Below are 19,064 nucleotides of genomic sequence, written 5' to 3'. Positions count from 1 at the left end.
TGTAGCCGGTTAAAAGCTATAATCAAATATTTCGATACATTTTTATGTGGATCACAGAATCGATCTGCGAAGCATTATCGTTACATTTCATCATTTGTACAGTCACCGAAGCGCACAGGTCAGGGCTTGGCTAATGGCACAATCTGCTGGTGTTACTGTTCCAGGATTGTTCAGTAAGATATGCGGAACACCTTTCCTGGAAACTGGAAGAGTAAGGTATTGCTTCCGATTTCACTTCGTGCTTCAGTCTGGTACAAAGTTTCAATATGTCAACTTTTGTCAGTCGTATATTTACCACCTGATACGAAAATACCCCGAAGAAGTGATCATTTCAATTTTTGTTAAATGTTTCACTTCCTTATACGTACTGTCTTTCAACCGTTGCATTTAAAGTTTTGCAACAATCAGTCTAAGTAGTTTTGCAATAGTCTCAAAAAATTATTGAAAGCTTTAGAACAGGAATTTCTGTTTTTTTGTTATCGCAGATACAGATAGAAGCCCAATACAAAAGACAAGTCTACAAGATTACATCATTTTTGGCCAGTAGTCTTGTCCTAAAATTAATGGAACTCTTTCATTTTGCTCAGTGCCCCTATCTTAATTTCATTCTGACTTTAATTCTGTTTTAACAATCTCGTTTCCCACATTTAAGAATGTTGTTGCTGTTCTGGTCTTCAGATTAAAAATTAATCGAGTAAATAAACGACTGGATGGTACTCTTTCTGCTGTGTCGCTACTTCTGTACAAACTTATAGCTTTATCAGCGGTTAAAAATTATTTTCTGTCGTATCTATCAATGACACCGCTACGTAATTGTTCTTACCTGTTTTCGTCTGTCTTTAGTGTTCCATTAACGTCCAAATGAGGTGGACTTTGCAGAGAGACTGGGCGGTGACCACTCGAACTACTGAAGTGAGTTTCATAATAGATGACCACGGAGACATCAACCTAGCGGAACCTGACAGATGCAATCATATCGTGGGTGGGATCAGACCAATATTCCGGATCAGTGACTCCGTCACTTCGGATGAGTTGTCCTGCTGCAGTAGAGAAAATGAGACCAGAGTGGAGAATCTACGGATAATGTGACGACAACGTAGAATCCGTGATACAGCTACGGAACGTTTCAGGAGGTGAGATTAACGTTAGTTGTAGATTCTGTATTTTAGCAAGCCTAGCTAAATGGTTGACCATGATCACCCCAAAACATTACTGCAAGTGAACGCAAATTTATGTTACGAGTTCAATCAAACTCACTGTACGAATTTAGATTTCTTGCCACAATCTAAACTGATATTTAAGTCTATCGAACAGAGAAACGCACGCTATATAATTCTTTTAGCAATGTAAGTTATCGACTTGTGTATAATAATCTCCAAGCAATAAGATGAGTACAGCGTTACGTTTGCTGATTCTAAAAGGTTTGTGAAAATGGTACACTAATGTTGTTGGGTCTCAACATTTTAGCAGTTTTCATTGTACATTACCTGGAATAGCGTGAACTCTGTTGTCTCTTCATCTATATTTTTATCTGCATTTCATCCAGTGTTTTGTATTTATTTTGATTTTCGTCATGAGGCTGTGTGTGAGATCGTCAGTGTTAAGTTTTACAATAATGTATTCGTTTAATTGCAGATCTTTGGCTTTTTACCATCGAGAGGTTGTCCGAATAGTGTGTTGCTCTTGTACTGCACATGTCCAGTTTACTCGTATGTGCTGTCGAATGATAGTAAGCGATGTGAATACGTAAAACGTATGTGCACGTTTCATGGTATTTATAAAAGACATGTAACTTATCTATCAGTGAACAATGTATTTTTGCTAAGAATGTTAGAAGTGCTACACATCAAATGTAACTGTCTAAAAACGACACCATAAACTGTCACAAAGCTACTGCACAATTCACGACATGCTTCAATGACGAGAGTGACACTAAGTAAGAAGACGAACTTGTAACGTCCTCTTAGAACAATTTATACATGACTGTGCTTAAAGTGACACACAATATTTTTAGCGCAACGCAATCTGACTATCAAAGATCCCTACAAAAGAATGGCCCAGACAAACATTTAACTATACCTTTCACAAATCACTTACCTCACAACAATCTTCGTTACTTGAACTACTGCAATACAGCGAGCGCCACTACTGCCAGCTAAATAAAAGATTCAAACTACGGAAGGCACTAACTACTGATAGGGATAGTTAGCAAATGAAAGATATTAATAGAGAACAAACAATGTATTTACCTTAATAGTCATAATATATATAGCAGTTCATGACAAATTACAAAACTCCGCCACCTCTCTCCCCACATCCACCACTGCTGGCGGCTCACCTCCAACTGCGCAACGCTACGCGCTGTTCACATCCTGCTGCCGCTGCCCAACACTACAATGGCAGACAACAATGCAAACTAGCCACAGACTGCACACAGCACAGCCAGTGATTTTCATATGGAGCGCTACGTAACGTTGCCAATAAGAAAACATAAACAGCGTACTTACATAAAGAAAACATAAACAGCCTACTTACATAAAGAAAACATAAACAGCCTACTTACAAACTGAGACATATACTTTCAAATGAACGTTTTCTTACTGTCTTACAAACAGCTTCAGCACTTTATACTGTTCGATGTCACCACTGCTCTTTTCGTGTGAAACCTTCAAGTGTGCGAAATACACGTAATATATTCTTTGAGCCTGTGCTTGCTGGCTCCTCATCAGATTTCAGCGTCACGACGCTAAGAGCCACTTCTTATGTTTCCTCTTTCCCTTTAAGATACTTTTTCAGTTGCGAGCACTTATCTCATTTTTTCTCCCTTGCTACCTGGTACAAGGCGGACCCCATAAAGACGCAGGTAGGGATAAAGAACGCTGCGCCTCCTGAGGCGGCCATTACAGAACTTTGCAAATACCCCCCCCCCCCCCCCTTCCTCGTCTTTAATGCGAATGTGATGTGGCTCCCAGGGCGCCTTTCACCCCGGACTTGCGAACTTCGTCGTGCGGTGAATAGCTGCTAAATTTGTCAATTCATAATAACAGGCTGTCAGATTTCAGGCCGACGAAACGTATCACAGTGCTCTCATTACGAAAATCTTAAAAGAAAGTTAGTATTTGCTCTGGGCAAAAGGTGCTACTATTTTCTTCCCCCTCAACTGCCTTCTTCAGGCCCCCGCACAAGGGAGTGACATGTAACTGTCCGTGTCAACTTAACATTTGTGACGTATGCATCTATCAAGACTATTTGATTTTTCTCGCTCGTAGCTATGGAAAAAGGAAACGATTTTTGGAATCTGATTTCAGATTAAGATTATTTGCAAACTTAATATTTTGTTTGACCCAATCACATAAATGATTTGTACTGTTACCCTGTGTCGTCCACCAATTGCTACCATCAGAAAAACTAATATAGCAACAGAATGGGTTCCTAGTCATTCTTTGTCAGAGATTACGTAGCGTATAGAAGCATATAGACAGTCATTTTTCTACCGCTCAGTACCCGAAGGGGCAGTACAAAAATTTGCTAGTACCAATTATCTTCCCCGTGCACTGTGCAGTGGGTTGGGGAGTATTACATTATTTATATTCAGGGCGCTCACCCTTGTGTTAGCGACCTACTCTTTCTCCTTTATACATGCTCTCTGTGTAATGGAGTTAGGTAAGTGGGAAACTGATTTTGAACGTTACTTGTCCTTTATGTGATTTGAGGACAGAGAAACGTCTGTCACCCTGTTACTGTACTCTTAACATCGTGTAACGTATTAAATTGCAGATGGGATTGTGTGTGGCGAAATGAATAAACTTTCTTAACTCAAGATGGGTACTGTTCAGTAAATAAAACTTTTATAGAAGCCTTATTGAGTGACTGGCGAGCTCGATCGAGAATGATCAAAGTCCGGGTTACCACGCTCATGTTCAGGTTAAAGTTCGAAGAAATAGTTGTGAATGGCTTTTCAAAGTCCATGAACCTATGCTGAAGTTTGACAAATCTTTAAACATAAGTCGGCAGTTCGAAGTTAAATTCCAAAAAGCGCAACAGTGGAAAGCTTCTCTAGGCTTTCAAACTCCTGCGGGAATTGTACTTTTCGCCTGCTAAATTTCAACCACTTTAATCGAGACTGACCTGTCGTTCATCAGCGCATGTCCCGGCTCACAGGTCTCGCAGAGATATGACCCAGGCCAACATGGCCGCTGCCCTTACATGACCTTGATATTTCTTCTCACAACATCTTAACGCCTTACGTGTCTTGTGTTCGTGATCTTATTATGTAATTTGTGCCATTAACAACGACGTAATGCATTTCATTTGCACATGACCGGCTTTTTCCTCAGCGGCTATTTTGTTAGTCGTGTTAAGTATAAATGATGCCCAAAAAGTTTTCTTCCTTTGTGTCCGAGGTAAGCTAACAGGTTGGGCACCCCTGGTCTAGAAGCTAAGTCTGCCCAGCATGCGCATGCCGTAGATAGTTCGCTGGTAAGTTCATCGATCAAGGTATCCTTGTAATCTACTGCTACTTCCAGCGCGATGTTAACGGTTCCTGGATGCTGTAGCGTACATTTCACCAATTATTCGCTTCTCCTCGCTAGGGTCTTCCGCAGACATCTTCTTTCACTTTTCCTTTGCTTTACTTAGTCATTTTTAACATTCTTCATAAGTCAGAGTCTCAAATGTTTGAAGAATTTCCTTCTTCGTCATGCCTTCACACTTCCAGACAAATCCGTCACGTAGACGTAAAGAAAATTCTCATTTCCATGTCGGTTTCTGAAACTCTACAGATCGATAGTTAAAACAAGCTTTCTTCGCCCCTCTACTACCGATTTATTATTTATTTTCATCTACATCTGGGTCTTCTAACCACACTGCGTGCCTATGGAATATAGCCGCAGTTGTGGAACTGTATTCGTGATTTCCTGTCAGGAAGGTCACAGTTCATAGTAATAGACGAAATTCATTGAGTAAAACAGAAGTGTTATAGGCCCTCTATTGTTCGTGATCTACAGGGTGAGTCACCTAACGTTACCGCTGGATATATTTCGTAAACCACATCAAATACTGACGAACCGATTCCACAGACCGAACGTGAGGAGAGGGGCTGGTGTAATTGTTTAATACAAACCATACAAAAATGTACGGAAGTATGATTTTTAACATAAACCTACGTTTTTTTAAAATAGAACCACGTTAGTTTTGTTAGCACATCTGAACATATAAACAAATACGTAATCAGTGCCGTTTATTGCATTGTAAAATGTTAATTACATCCGGAGATATTGTAACCTAAAGTTGACGCTTGAGTACCACTCCTCCGCTGTTCGATCGTGTGTATCGGAAGGCACTGCAACATACATCGCGTTTCTACAGAATGATCCGCCAACGTTGCTCGAAAATGTCCCACTGGAAACACGTCGACGTATGTGGTATCTGCATGATGGTGCACCTGCACATTCCGCAATTAACACTAGGCTGACCCTTGACATGATCTTCGACGGTTGTTTCATAGGACGTGGAGGACGCATAAATTGGCCAGCCCGTTATCCTGATCTTACACCTCTGGACTTCTTTCTGTGGGGTACGTTAAAGGAGAATGTGTACCATGATGTGCCTACGACCCCAGAGGAAAAGATACAACGTATTGTGGCAGCCTGCGGCGACATTACACCAGATGTACTGCGGCGTATACGACATTCATTACGCCAAAGATTGCAATTGTGTGCAGCAAATGATGGCCACCACATTGAACAACTATTGGCCTGACATGTCGGGACACACTCTATTCCACTCCGTAATTGAAAACGGAAACCACGTGTGTACGTGTACCTCACCCCTCATTGTAATGTACATGTGTGTCAGTGAAAAAGACCAATAAGAAGGTGTTAGCATGTGGACGCAATGTGCTATTCCAGTCTCTTCTGTACCTAAGGTCCATCACCGTTCCCTTTGGAGCCCTACGTAATTCGGTGCTCTCCGATACACACGATCGAATAGCGGAGGAGTGGTACTCAAGCGTCAACTTTAGGTTACAATATCTCCGGATGTAATTAACATTTTACAATGCAACAAACGACACTGATTACGTATTTGTTTATATGTTCGGATGTGCTAACAAAACTAACGGGGTTCCATTTTAAAAAACGTAGGTTTATGTTAAAAAACATACTTCCGTGCATTTTTGTATGGTTTGTATTAAACAATTACACTAGCCCCTCTCCTCACGTTCGGTCTGTGGAATCGGTTCGTCAGTATTTGATGTAGTTTGCGAAATATATCCAGCGGTAACGTTAGGTGACTCACCCTGTATATTAACGACATAGAAGACAATCGGAATAGCTCTCTTGGATAGTTTGCAGATGATGCTGTCATTTACAGTCTTGTAAAGTCATCAGATAACCAAAACGAATTCGAAAATGATTTAAATAAGGTACCTGCAAGTTGCGAAAAGTGTGAAGTCATTCACATGAGTACTAAAATAAATCCGCTCAATTTCGATTACGCCAGAAGTCACATACATCTGAAGGCTGTGAATTCAACTAAATACATAGGGACTACAATTACAAATAACCTAAATTCGAACGATCTTATAGATAATGTTGTGGGTAGAGCAAACCAAAGACTGCCATACATTGGCAGAACACTTAGGTGGTGCAACAGGTCTACCTAAGAGACTGCTTACACCACGCTTGTCCGCCCTATTCTGGAGCATTGTTGTGCGGTGTAGGATCCGCATCAGGCGAGACTGATGGATGACACCGAAAAAGTTCAAAGAAGGGCAGCTCGTTTCGTATTATCGCCAAATAGGGGAGATACTGCCATAGACATGATACGTGAATTGGATCGGCAATCATTAAAAGAAAGGCGTTTTACCTTACGACGGGAACTTCTAACCAGTCTTTTCCTCCGATTGCGGAAACATTCCGTTGGCACCTACCTACATAGGGAGAGATGATCATCACGATAAAATAAGAGGAAACAGGGATAGCACAGAAAAATTTAAGTGCCAGTTTTCCCCGCGCGCCGTTCGAGAGTGGAACGGTAGAGAGACAGCTTGAAGGTGGTTCATCAATCTCTTTGCCAGGCACTTTACTGTGAATAGCAGAGTAATCACGTAGATGTAGATGTAGATGAGTCCTCTGCAGCTGAAACTTAAGTGCGTACTAGAGAGTTTACTGTACCATCTTCAGAGTATTGCTGTACCGTTCCACTCCCGAACAGAACGCGAGAAAAAGAGATACATCTTTCCGTGCGAGCACTGATTCTTTATATTTTATGGCAACGATCATTTCTACCTATGCACGCCGGCTTCAACACAATACTTTTGCATTCGGAGCAGAAAGTTGGTGGTTTAAGTTTCATCAGAAGATTTCATGGCAACGAAAACTGCTACAAATCCTATGATATCCATGATACTCTCTCCTATTTCGCGGTAAGACAGTAGGAACTGCCTTGTTTGAAATTATTCAGTGCCCGCCAGTAGGGATGCAATATCGCGCAGCAGTACTTCAGAAGATGACGGACAAGTGTAGTGTAAGCTCTCCTCCCAATGAAACGCAGTCTATTGATCCATAACACTCAGCGCTGTTCTTGTTTCGCCTTGGATTTATCTGCCACAGCGATGTGGTTTGGCGAGGACTCTGGAGTTGATTGGCCGAGGCTTGAAGAGAGAGCGCGGTAGGTTGCAGTGGGTGAGTTGTTACGGAGCGTTGCTGCAGCGAGAGGGCATAGCGGCAGAGCAGTCGCGTGGCGGCTGTGTAGGACTGCGGTGCGCGGCGTCATCGTCGTAGCAGAAGTGGAGTTTGGCAGTGGTCCGAGGCAGTCGCAGTCACTGTGCGTGGGCTGACTGTGCCTGCCATCGACCGCCGTAGCCTGACCTGTGTATGGTGCACTGCCTGCTACAGGGTTTTTCAAAAATGACCGGTATATTTGAAACGGCAATAAAAACTAAACGAGCAGCGATAGAAATACACCGTTTGTTGCAATATGCTTGTGACAACAGTACATTTTCAGGCAGGCAAACTTTCGAAATTACAGTAGTTACAATTTTCAACAACAGATGGCGCTGCGGTCTGGGAAACTCTATAGTACGATATTTTCCACATATCCACCATGCGTAGCAATAATATGGCGTAGTCTCTGAATGAAATTACCCGAAACCTTTGACAACGTGTCTGGCGGAATGGCTTCACATGCAGATGAGATGTACTGCTTCAGCTGTTCAATTGTTTCTGGATTCTGCCGGTACACCTGGTCTTTCAAGTGTCCCCACAGAAAGAAGTCATAGGGGTTCATGTCTGGCGAATAGGGAGGCCAATCCACGCCGCCTCCTGTATGTTTCGGATAGCCCAAAGCAATCACACGATCATCGAAATATTCATTCAGGAAATTAAAGACGTCGGCCGTGCGATGTGGCCGGGCACCATCTTGCATAAACCACGAGGTGTTCGCAGTGTCGTCTAAGGCAGTTTGTACCGCCACGAATTCACGAAGAATGTCCAGATAGCGCGATGCAGTAATCGTTTCGGGTCTGGAAAATGGGCCAATGATTCCTTTGGAAGAAATGGCGGCCCAGACCAGTACTTTTTGAGGATGCAGGGACGATGGGACTGCAACATGGGGCTTTTCGGTTCCCCATATGCGCCAGTTCTGTTTATTGACGAAGCCGTCCAGGTAAAAATAAGCTTCGTCAGTAAACCAAATGCTGCCCACATGCATATCGCCGTCATCAATCCTGTGCACTATATCGTTAGCGAATGTCTCTCGTGCAGCAATGGTAGCGGCGCTGAGGGGTTGCCGCGTTTGAATTTTGTATGGATAGAGGTGTAAACTCTGGCGCATGACACGATACGTGGACGTTGGCGTCATTTGGACCGCAGCTGCAGCACGGCGAACGGAAACCCGAGGCCGCTGTTGGATCACCTGCTGCACTAGCTGCGATTTGCCCTCTGTGGTTGCCATACGCGATCGCCCTACCTTTCCAGCACGTTCATCCGTCACGTTCCCAGTCTGTTGAAATTTTTCAAACTGATCCTTTATTGTATCGCTTTTCGGTCCTTTGGTTACATTAAACCTCCGTTGAAAACTTCGTCTTGTTGCAACAACACTGTGTTCTAGGCGGTGGAATTCCAACACCAGAAAAATCCTCTGTTCTAAGGAATAAACCATGTTGTCTACAGCACACTTGCACGTTGTGAACAGCACACGCTTACAGCAGAAAGACGACGTACAGAATGGCGCACCCACAGACTGCGTTGTCTTCTATATCGTTCACATCACTTGCAGCGCCATCTGTTGTTGAAAATTGTAACTACTGTAATTTCGAAAGTTTGTCCGCCTGAAAATGTACTGTTGTCCCAAGCATATTGCAACAAACGGTGTATTTCTATCGCTGTTCGTTTAGTTTTTATTGCCGTTTCAAATATACCGGACATTTTTGAAACACCCTGTACCTTCCCGTGCCTCTGCTGTTGCCGACTGGAGATAGTGTTAAATGAAGAGCTGCCGTGCTAGTGCACATCTGACCTTCAAGCGGCTTCGTGTTCCGCGCTGTTTGTAGCGTTGAAATCATTTTGCCCAGTACTGGAAGTGTTTCTAGCTTAGTGCCTCGTCCGGGTTAGTTGAATTGCTCTGGCAACGCCCTGGTTGTTGCTTGAACGTTCTGCTTGTACGGTTTAAAATTTGTGTTACGATTTGTGGGGAAATCGAAGATTTGATAGTAATCTGTCAACCATGTTAAGGGCTTTTAATAATGTGCTAAGGGCATGTACTCCTTTGGTTGTGATATCTCCATAAAGTTGTGTCGATTCCTTACAAACGGTTATAAAATATGAGTTTAATAATTTAAAGGAAATGGTTTTTGAAGTGTTGGCAGAAGAGCCAACACTGTGTTGCTAGAGGAGGCCGAAATGCACGCGTTTAATTACACGCTGACTGGCGTGAGGTCTGGAACAGTTAAGGGAATTAATAGTAGCAAATAAAGTACGTAGTTGATATAATACTTAACTTTAATCCACAATTGGTGTACATCGCTCTTGACGGTACATGTAATAATCTCAATATCAAATGCTATGGCGCCTTGCTAGGTCGTAGCAAATGACGTAGCTGAAGGCTATGCTACCTATCGTCTCGGCAAATGAGAGCGTAGTTGTCAGTGATCCATCTCTGGCTAAGTCGGCTGTATAACTGGGGCGAGTGCTAGTACGTCTCTCTAGACCTGCCGTGTGGCGGCGCTCGGTCTGCCATCACTGACAGTGGCGACACGCGGGTCCGTCGTATACTAGCGGACCGCGGCCGATTTAAAAGCTACCACCTAGCAAGTGTGGTGTCTGGCGGTGACACCACAGTTTTGATATTAAGTCGAGGTTCCTACTTGTTTTTGAAGAGTATATACAGTAATTTTGTAATTTTATGTATGTTAAGCAGTTAGCATTTTGACATGGTGTCCAAAGTTTGTGGTCCTCTGTTCACCTAAGGGAGAGTCTCATCGATATGTTGCAATTATGTTTGTATGGATAAGTTAACCTGTGCAATTTGTTTACAGATGCTCTGTTCATGACTGTTTGTAACGCCTTGCGTCCACACGTCAGTTACTTGCCTTATGCGGTAAGGCATGGCTACCGTGGTAACTTTTGGAACTGGGCGTTGTGTTAATATCATTTCCCTGTGTTTTAGATCAAGCTGCTGCTAGTTTAGAGTAATGCCTATGGAGCTACCTCGAGTCGCACGATCGAGTTAACTAAACGGCCTAAGCTGTTTGTGGCCTGCCAGTCTCAACAACTCTGCAATCCATTCCAGCTCCGTGAAAATTCTGCAATAAGATGTTGCCAGTAAGCCTTGGTGGCTGTAAAATATTTGAACGAAGATCCAGGTGTTTTTAGCAAACTTGTTAAATGAACTAAAACCAAATATCTGAAGGTAAATTTTCATATTTGGCTGTAGCTTAATTTTAACTTTTAATGGCAATAAGGGAGGAACATTTTAACCCTTTGTTGCCTGACGGTACTTAAAAGTACCAGTAAGTTTTGACTCTAATTATTTTCTCGTGGTGAAGTTTCGTGATCTGAGGGCCTGTCGGTACGTAACAGTAACTCTACTCTACTGTTTCATATATGTTATTGTGCAATACATAGACCTCTCTGGCGGTCAGAGCTTGAAATTGTTTTTCGCGCGCTGCTGTGAAAACAGAAGATTGTATGTGCTTGTTTCCATGGTGTTGCCTGAATTTGTGCGCAATTTATTGAAACTTCCGTTGAGTTTTCGATTGTACGTACTTACCTTCTTTGTTTTTTTATAATAGTTTGAAGCATTACGTTACAAGTGAATGAGATAAAGTGGAAAATATAAAGCGGACTTATTAGTACCGTCAGGTTGTGCGAACACTATTGTAGTAACAATGCGTTACCTCTCACTAGTTGTTCTGTCCACTTTTTCTCACACAGAAATCGGTAAATACATTTGCCTGTGGAACAATTAGAACAAACACGAAAGGTTTGCCAGGGAATTTACCTAAAGAAAAATGTCTAAATCAAATCACGGAGAGTCATCTTTAGACCTAACAGTATTTCAATGGAAGGAAAATAAAGTAGTATATTTTGCGTCAAACTTCCATGGCATTGAACAGAGCGTAGTGACAAGAAAACAGAAAGATGGAACTAGTACGACTATACCATGTCCAGTTATTGTATGTGATTACAATAAAAACATGGGTGGTGTGGATCATGCAGACAGATTACATTCAACTTATGGTGTTGACAAGCGATCAAAGAAATGGTGGCACCGTCTCTTCTGGGGAGCAATAGATATTGCTTTTGTCAATCCTTACGTCATTTTCAGTTATCTACATGTTGCACTGCCACTGCTGGAATTCAGGTGTGCTGTGGCACTAGGGCTAATGAATGAACAGCAAGTGCCAAATCTCAAAAAGAGAAACTCTGGTAAAGATGAAATAACTCTCCCAAAGAGAAGGAAGGATAACTTTTCTGTTCCGAAGGATGTACGTCTTGGCAACCGAGGAAACCATTTTGTAGTGTTCAGTTGTAAAAGAGGACGATGCGAAATGTGTGCGAAAAATAAAATTCAGTCGCGACCACATTCACAATGTAGTACATGTAAAGTGTATTTGTGCTGCAATGAGAAAAAGAACTGTTTCCTACAATTTCATGAGGTATCACTAACACTAAATATGTGATATGTATATACTGTCAAAAATGTATAGCTAAGTTACTATGTATTGTGAAGTTGCACTAGAATAAATTTATGCTAAATTAAAAAAAAAATTTAGAAATATCATATTTCGGTTAATTAATTTTCTAATGTAAAAATATTTAATATTTATGTGGAATAAGGTACAAGTTATAAAAATTGGAGCATTATTCTGCGCATGTTGTGATTCTGTACATGGAGTCTGACGGTACTTCTAAGTACCAAGAGAGAAAAAAGTTGTGAAAAATAAAATAAAATTTTACAAAAAATCCTACCGTCATTTGAGGCCACAATAGCATAAATTCTGCAAAGAAAATGTTAAAAAGTAAATTTTTTCTTATGTCAGGAAACAAAGGGTTAAAGGTATTCCTTTATAAAAATGTATTCCTTTATAAAAATGCTGTTAGAAACCAGAGTTTGTTACCAGTGCTATATTGTTTCATGTTTATTTATAAATAAATATTAATTCCGTGTATACTCAAACAGGAGTCAGCGCTTCCACCGCAGCAGCCTTATGACCCGTAGTCCTTCTTTCACCTGTTTTTTTTTCTTTTCCCATGGCATTTTCTATGTGATGGTTACGCTTTAAGTTTATTGTAATTCTAACTAATAGATATTTAGTTGAAATGACAGCGTTTAGATTTGTGTAGTTTATTCAAATGGCCCTGAGCACTATGCGACTTAACTTCTGAGGTCATCAGTCGCCTAGAACTTAGAACTAATGAAACCTAAATAACCTAAGGACATCACACACATCCATGCCCGAGGCAGGATTCGAACCTGCGAACGTAGCGGTCGCTCGGTTTCAGACTGCAGCGCCTCGAACTGCATGGCCACTTCGGCCGGCGTAGTTTATTGTGTAACCGATATTTAAGGCGTTATTTTTAATATTCTCTTGGATGACATAATACTTTTCATTATTTAGAGTCAATTGACACTTTTGGCACCATAATGAAATTTAGCCTAAATCAGCTTACAATTGGTTTTGATCTTCTTATGTCGTTACTAGATGGTGAACGACATACACATCTGAGAATAATCTAAGGTGGATCCTCAGATTGTCTCCTAAATTCTTTATATTTGAGTTTTTTCCTACCTCGGATCAGTCACGAAATGGAAACCGCAGCTAAAAAATAAGATGCTTTACAAGCAAAATTTAGTTATACGTTCTCTACATAGTCACCGCTCCTACTTAGGCATTTGTTGTAGAGAAGTACCAGCTTCTCAATACCCTCATCATAAGAAAACAGTCGCCTGTGCTTTCCGCGTATTCCCTGCGCTCGACTCCAGCTAGTTTTCTGTGCAAAATGCGCTCGTAGCCAGCTATTCATGTGAGCGAAGACATGAAAATTAGAGGGACCGAAGTCAAGGCTGTATGGACACTTCCAGTAGAAAACACTTCCAGTCAAAAAGGCTGCAGGAGAGTCTTCGTTACCCCTGCAGTATGAGGCCGAGCACGAAGAGCGACGTGCATGACAGGTACGTTATGTGAGCTCCATGAAATCAGACTGAACTCCTCAGCATTTGGCGGTAGACACTATTGCTATAAGCAACTTTACGAGCTTACTGTGCGCTCAGAATAGAAAAGTGGAACGAGACGTGATCGATGAGCATACTAGAGACTCCAGAAAACGTGTGCATGCAAAGTTTCATCGGAATTTCATTGTGACTTCGTAAAGTTCTTCTAATCAAATGAAGTAATAAACTTCACGATTACATTGAATGAATGTATGATCTGTGGAATGAGTACTGAACTCAAATTGTCGTGCTGCTTGTTGTAAGTGCAAGTGGTGTGCTTACTCCGTGTTATTGTTAGCAAAATTTTACACGAATTGGTTGGACAATGGCTTGGCTCTGAGCACTATGGGACTTAACTGCTACGGTCATCAGTCCCCTAGAACTTAGAACTACTTAAACCTAACTAACCTAAGGACAGCACACAACACCCAGCCATCACGAGGCAGAGAAAATCCCTGACCCCGCCGGGAATCTAACCCGGGAACCCGGGCTTGGGAAGCGAGAACGCTACCGCACGACCACGAGATGCGGGCTTTGGCAATGCAACTCCCAATACCAATAAAAAAATACAGTCACTGCAAAATACATTCAGCCCCTTACGCACTGAATCGTCTGGCCTAGTTCAAAGCTGATATCTTTGGTCCCTGTGCACACGACCAATAAATTAAATTGTCTTACCTCTAGAGCAGCAACGGTGGAACGCGATATATTGTGGTCTCTCATAAGAAATATAAATATGCTAGCTACAGGTTCAACGGTGTGCAATGCTTGCTGTAATACTTTGAAATGCATATGAAACTGTTTTGGCTGATAAATGAAAACATTTATGAAAAATCCAACTTCTATGAAAAAATATATGACGTGGAGCGAGAGGCTGTACTGATTGTGGTGAATTACTAACACTGACCTTTTTTTAGCAAAATTATACTGTAAGTTAAGTTTGTAGCTTCAAAAAAATCTGACAGTTGAAGTTACATTACTCGTAAATGATTCACAAACAATGAGATTTAAACAGCAAGTATTATGTAATTTCATTAACCCAACAGGAATGTAAAGCATCGAATTAAGAAACAGCTCTGTTAACAAATCTTAGAAACATTACAAAGTGAATTTTGTAACTAGCTTTTTTATCAAAACGGTTTGCGTACATTCTGGGGTTAATAACAATTAGAAATTACCAGCCAACTCATCTATACTAACGCCCTGGCATATATAGAAATCATAATTATTTAAAAACTTTGCCTTGCTTCTGCTTCTAAGTTCTACAATACTGGCGTACCTAAATGAATCTTACACCTGATGTTCACACAGTACACCACAAAAAATGCCTACTCCATCGTCTTTCCCTCACAGACCGCTACCTACCACTGTGCGCCAAGTGCTCTCTTACCCGAACGCTAGCAGTATCTCTGGGTCTGCGGTCATACACAGTCAGCGATGTACAGCCGATCAGAGACATACGTCTTGATGATGATGTTTGGCTTGTGGGGCGCTCAACTGCGCAGTCATCAGCGCCCGTACGAAGTCCCAATTTTTGCACAGTCCAGTTTCTTTTACACAGTCCAATCTACAAACCGTCACGAATGATGATGCTGATGAAGATGAAATGATGAGGAAAGCAGAAACACCCAGTTCCTGGGCAGAGAAAATCCCCAACCCGGCCGAGAATCGAACCGGGACCCCGTGATACAGAGGCAGCAACGCTAGCCACTTGACGAGGCATACATCGTTTAGAAAACCATATTCGAATGCCACATACAAATGTGCCCCAGTATACTCCTTACAGTTTTAATTTCGCGACAGATCGGAGGTTGAAAAAAAAATAGCCCTCGTAGATTAGGGACAGCAGATAGCTTCCTTGTGGATCGTTACTAAGTACTGTTACCTTTCTGACACGAAATCACGAATCCAGTCTCACTACTGAGACGATAACCCATCCGCGCGCAATTCAGCCAATGTCAATTTATGTGCTCTTGTTTCGTATGTAGGAGACTTGCTTAGCTTAGTCCAGTAGTGTATCGTCCCCAACCTTAATGTGAAGCAAGACATTATTCTCTTTCTTACAACTCTTTGTCACCTCTAAAATGGAAAAGGGCACGAACATTAGCACTGCAGTAGCCAAGGAAGCCGTAGATCCTCATTACGTTTAGCTCGGGAGTGTGCTCCGTGGCACTGTGCAACTTGTCCGGCAGCTGGTGGAGTAAGGCTGGGCCACGTACCGGCAGTGAAACACGGAACCCGGCCGCCGGTGTCCCCGACAGCGAGAAAGCCCCCTGGCCGCCGCTAATAGATATTAAGGACCGCCGCGACGCGCCTTCCGCCACCGCGTGGGATTTAATTTGCTCCTCCTCCGTTGGCTGCGACAGAGGTACCGCACGAGCTGCGGCCGACGCGTGTGCGATGCGCAGCATAGGCGCCGAGGAAACCTGCTGAGTAGAAAAATTCAAACAAGCATTTCGATTCTGCCATTCTTAGTGAAATGGATAGAAGTTGAGGCTGTATTTGGTTGTGTTCGCGTTATGTTGTATCTGTAACATCTCGTCCCCTGATCTTCGAGGGGTGAGTGACATGATAGTTGTGTGGTTTCGCATTATTTTTTCAAAACTAGGTTCAAGTTTTCGTTAATAGGTCGTACATAATGTATTGTTCCTCAAATTAGTACCTAATGTGTAACTCTGTGGCTATGTACATAGTTAGTATTTTTGGAGTTTACTAGTCACACTGACTTCCCCGTTAATGAAGGTTTTATGGGCTATGGTTATTTAACTTACCCCAAACGTTGTCTTATACTATATGCACCCATGCACTCCGTCTCCAGGCCGTAAGTGGCCCATCGGGACCATCCGACCGCCGTGCAATCCAGAATGCAGATAGGAGGGGCGTGTGGTCAGCACACCGCTCTCCCGGTCGTTACGATGGTTTTCGTTGACCGGAGCCGCCACTATTCGGCCGAGTAGCTCCTCAATTGGCATCACGAGACTGAGTGCACCCCGGAAAATGGCAACAGCGCATGGCGGCCCGGATGGTCACCCATCCAAGTGCCGGCCACGCCCGACAGAACTGAACATCGGTGATCTGACGGGAACCGGTGTATCCACTGCGGCAAGGCCGTTGCCTATCTTCACCCATAGCCTTGCATTATTAGTATGATGTACTCTATATATTGAAATATCTTCCACTATGACGTATAATTTGTAGTATGTCAGTTTGGCCCCATTTATATTTTATAGTACTGTTTTATCGTCATCATCATCATCATGATTTAAGACATTATGCCTTTCAGCGTTCAGTCTGGAGCATAGCCCCCCTAAAATAGTTCCTCCATGATCCCCTATTCAGTGCTAACATTGGCGCCTCTTCTGATGTTATACATATTACTTCAAAATCATTCTTAACCGACTCCAGGTACCTTCTCCTCGGTCTGCCCCGACACCTCCTACCCTCTACTGCTGAATCCATGTGTCTCTTCGGTAACCTTGCTTCTCCCATGCGTGTAACATGACCCCACCATCTAAGCCTGTTCGCCCTGACTGCTACATCTATAGAGTTCATTCCCAGTTTTTCTTCGATTTCCTCATTGTGGACACCCTCCTGCTAATGTTCCCATCTACTAGTACCCGCAATCATCCTAGCTACTTTCATATCCGTAACCTCTACCTTGTTGATAAGTTAACCTGAATCCACCCAGCTTTCGCTCCCATACAACAAAGTTGGTCGAAAGATTGAACGGTGCACAGATAACTTAGTCTTGGTACTGACTTCCTTCTTGCAGAAGAGAGTAGATTGTAGCTGAGCGCTCACTGCATTAGCTTTGCTACACCTCGCTTCCAGTTCTTTCACTATGTTGCCATCCTGTGAGAATATGCATCCTAAGTACTTGAAACCGTCCACCTGTTCTAACTTTGTTCCTCCTATTTGGCACTCAATCCGTTTACATTTCTTTCCCAGTGACATTACTTTCGTTTTGGAGATGCTAATCTTCATACCATAGTCCTCACATTTCTGATCTAGCTCTGAAATATTACTTTGCAAACTTTCAATCGAGTCTGCCATCACAACGAAGTCATCCGCATATGCAAGATTGCTTATTTTGTGTTCACATATCTTAATCTCACCCAGCCAGTCTATTGTTTTCAACATATGATCCATAAATAATATGAACAACAGTGGAGACAGGTTGCAGCCTTGGCTTACCCCTGAAACTACTCTGAACCACGAACTCAATTTACCGTCAACTCTAACTGCTGCCTGACTATCCATCTAAAGACCTTTAATAGCTTGTAAAAGTTTGCCTCCTATTTCATAATCTTGTAGAACAGACAATAACTTCCTCCTAGGAACCAGGTCATATGCCTATTCTAGATCTATAAAGCATAGATACAATTCCCTGTTCCACTCATAACACTTCTCCATTATTTGCCGTAAGCTAAAGATCTGGTCCTGACAACCTCTAAGAGGCCTAAACCCACACTGATTTTCATCCAATTGGTCTTCAACTAATACTCGCACTTTCCTTTCAAAAATACCAGAGAAGATTTTACCCACAACGCTGATTAAAGTGATACCTCTGAAGTTGTTACAATCTTTTCTGTTTCCATGTTTAAAGATTGGTGTGATTACTGCTTTTGTCCAGTCTGATGGAACCTGTCGCGACTCCCAGGCCATTTCAATTATCCTGTTTTATCACTCTATATAGTTTGAGCTAAAGTTTTATTAACTTTATTAATTGAGAATTTTGTTGCAACATTTTATTATTTTTAAACATTGACAATTGCATTATATATCGCACGTCGTTTTTCTATTATTTCCTCTTTACTAGACCTCTGTTAGCTAATACCATATGGTGAAATGGTTTTAGCGTTAACAGTAGCGGGTGGCGTATGGGGGGAAACCTTGGGATACAGGAGTTCTTTAGCTGTGGTTTCTTCGGTGGCCCCTCCCGCCCTCGATATCAGTTCACTTAGCAACCACACTCCAAAGTACACTGATCAGCCAGAACATTGCGACCACCGACCTACTGCCTACGTAAAACCGTCCTGGCCATAGCAGCGTCACCTGGCGAGGAATGACTGCAAGTCAGATACACGCACAGCGCACGTAACGTGAGTGAGCGTTCTGTCCGTGTGTAGAATGCCAAATGGGAGAGATCTGTTTGAGTTTAACCGTGGTCAAATTGTGGTGCACCTGAGGCTCGGCACGGGCATTTCGAAATCAGCACGACTTCTCGGATGTTCAGGGAGTGCCTTGGTGAGAGTCTTCAACACGTGGCGAATCCAAGGTGAAACCACGTCCAGAGGTCATAGGCCTGGGCGGTCACCTCTCATTATAGACATCGGACATATTATGCA

Source organism: Schistocerca cancellata, chromosome 7 (genome assembly GCF_023864275.1).
Source record: "Schistocerca cancellata isolate TAMUIC-IGC-003103 chromosome 7, iqSchCanc2.1, whole genome shotgun sequence".
Taxonomy (NCBI): Eukaryota; Metazoa; Arthropoda; class Insecta; order Orthoptera; family Acrididae; genus Schistocerca; species Schistocerca cancellata.
This window is presented reverse-complemented; position numbering follows the sequence as displayed.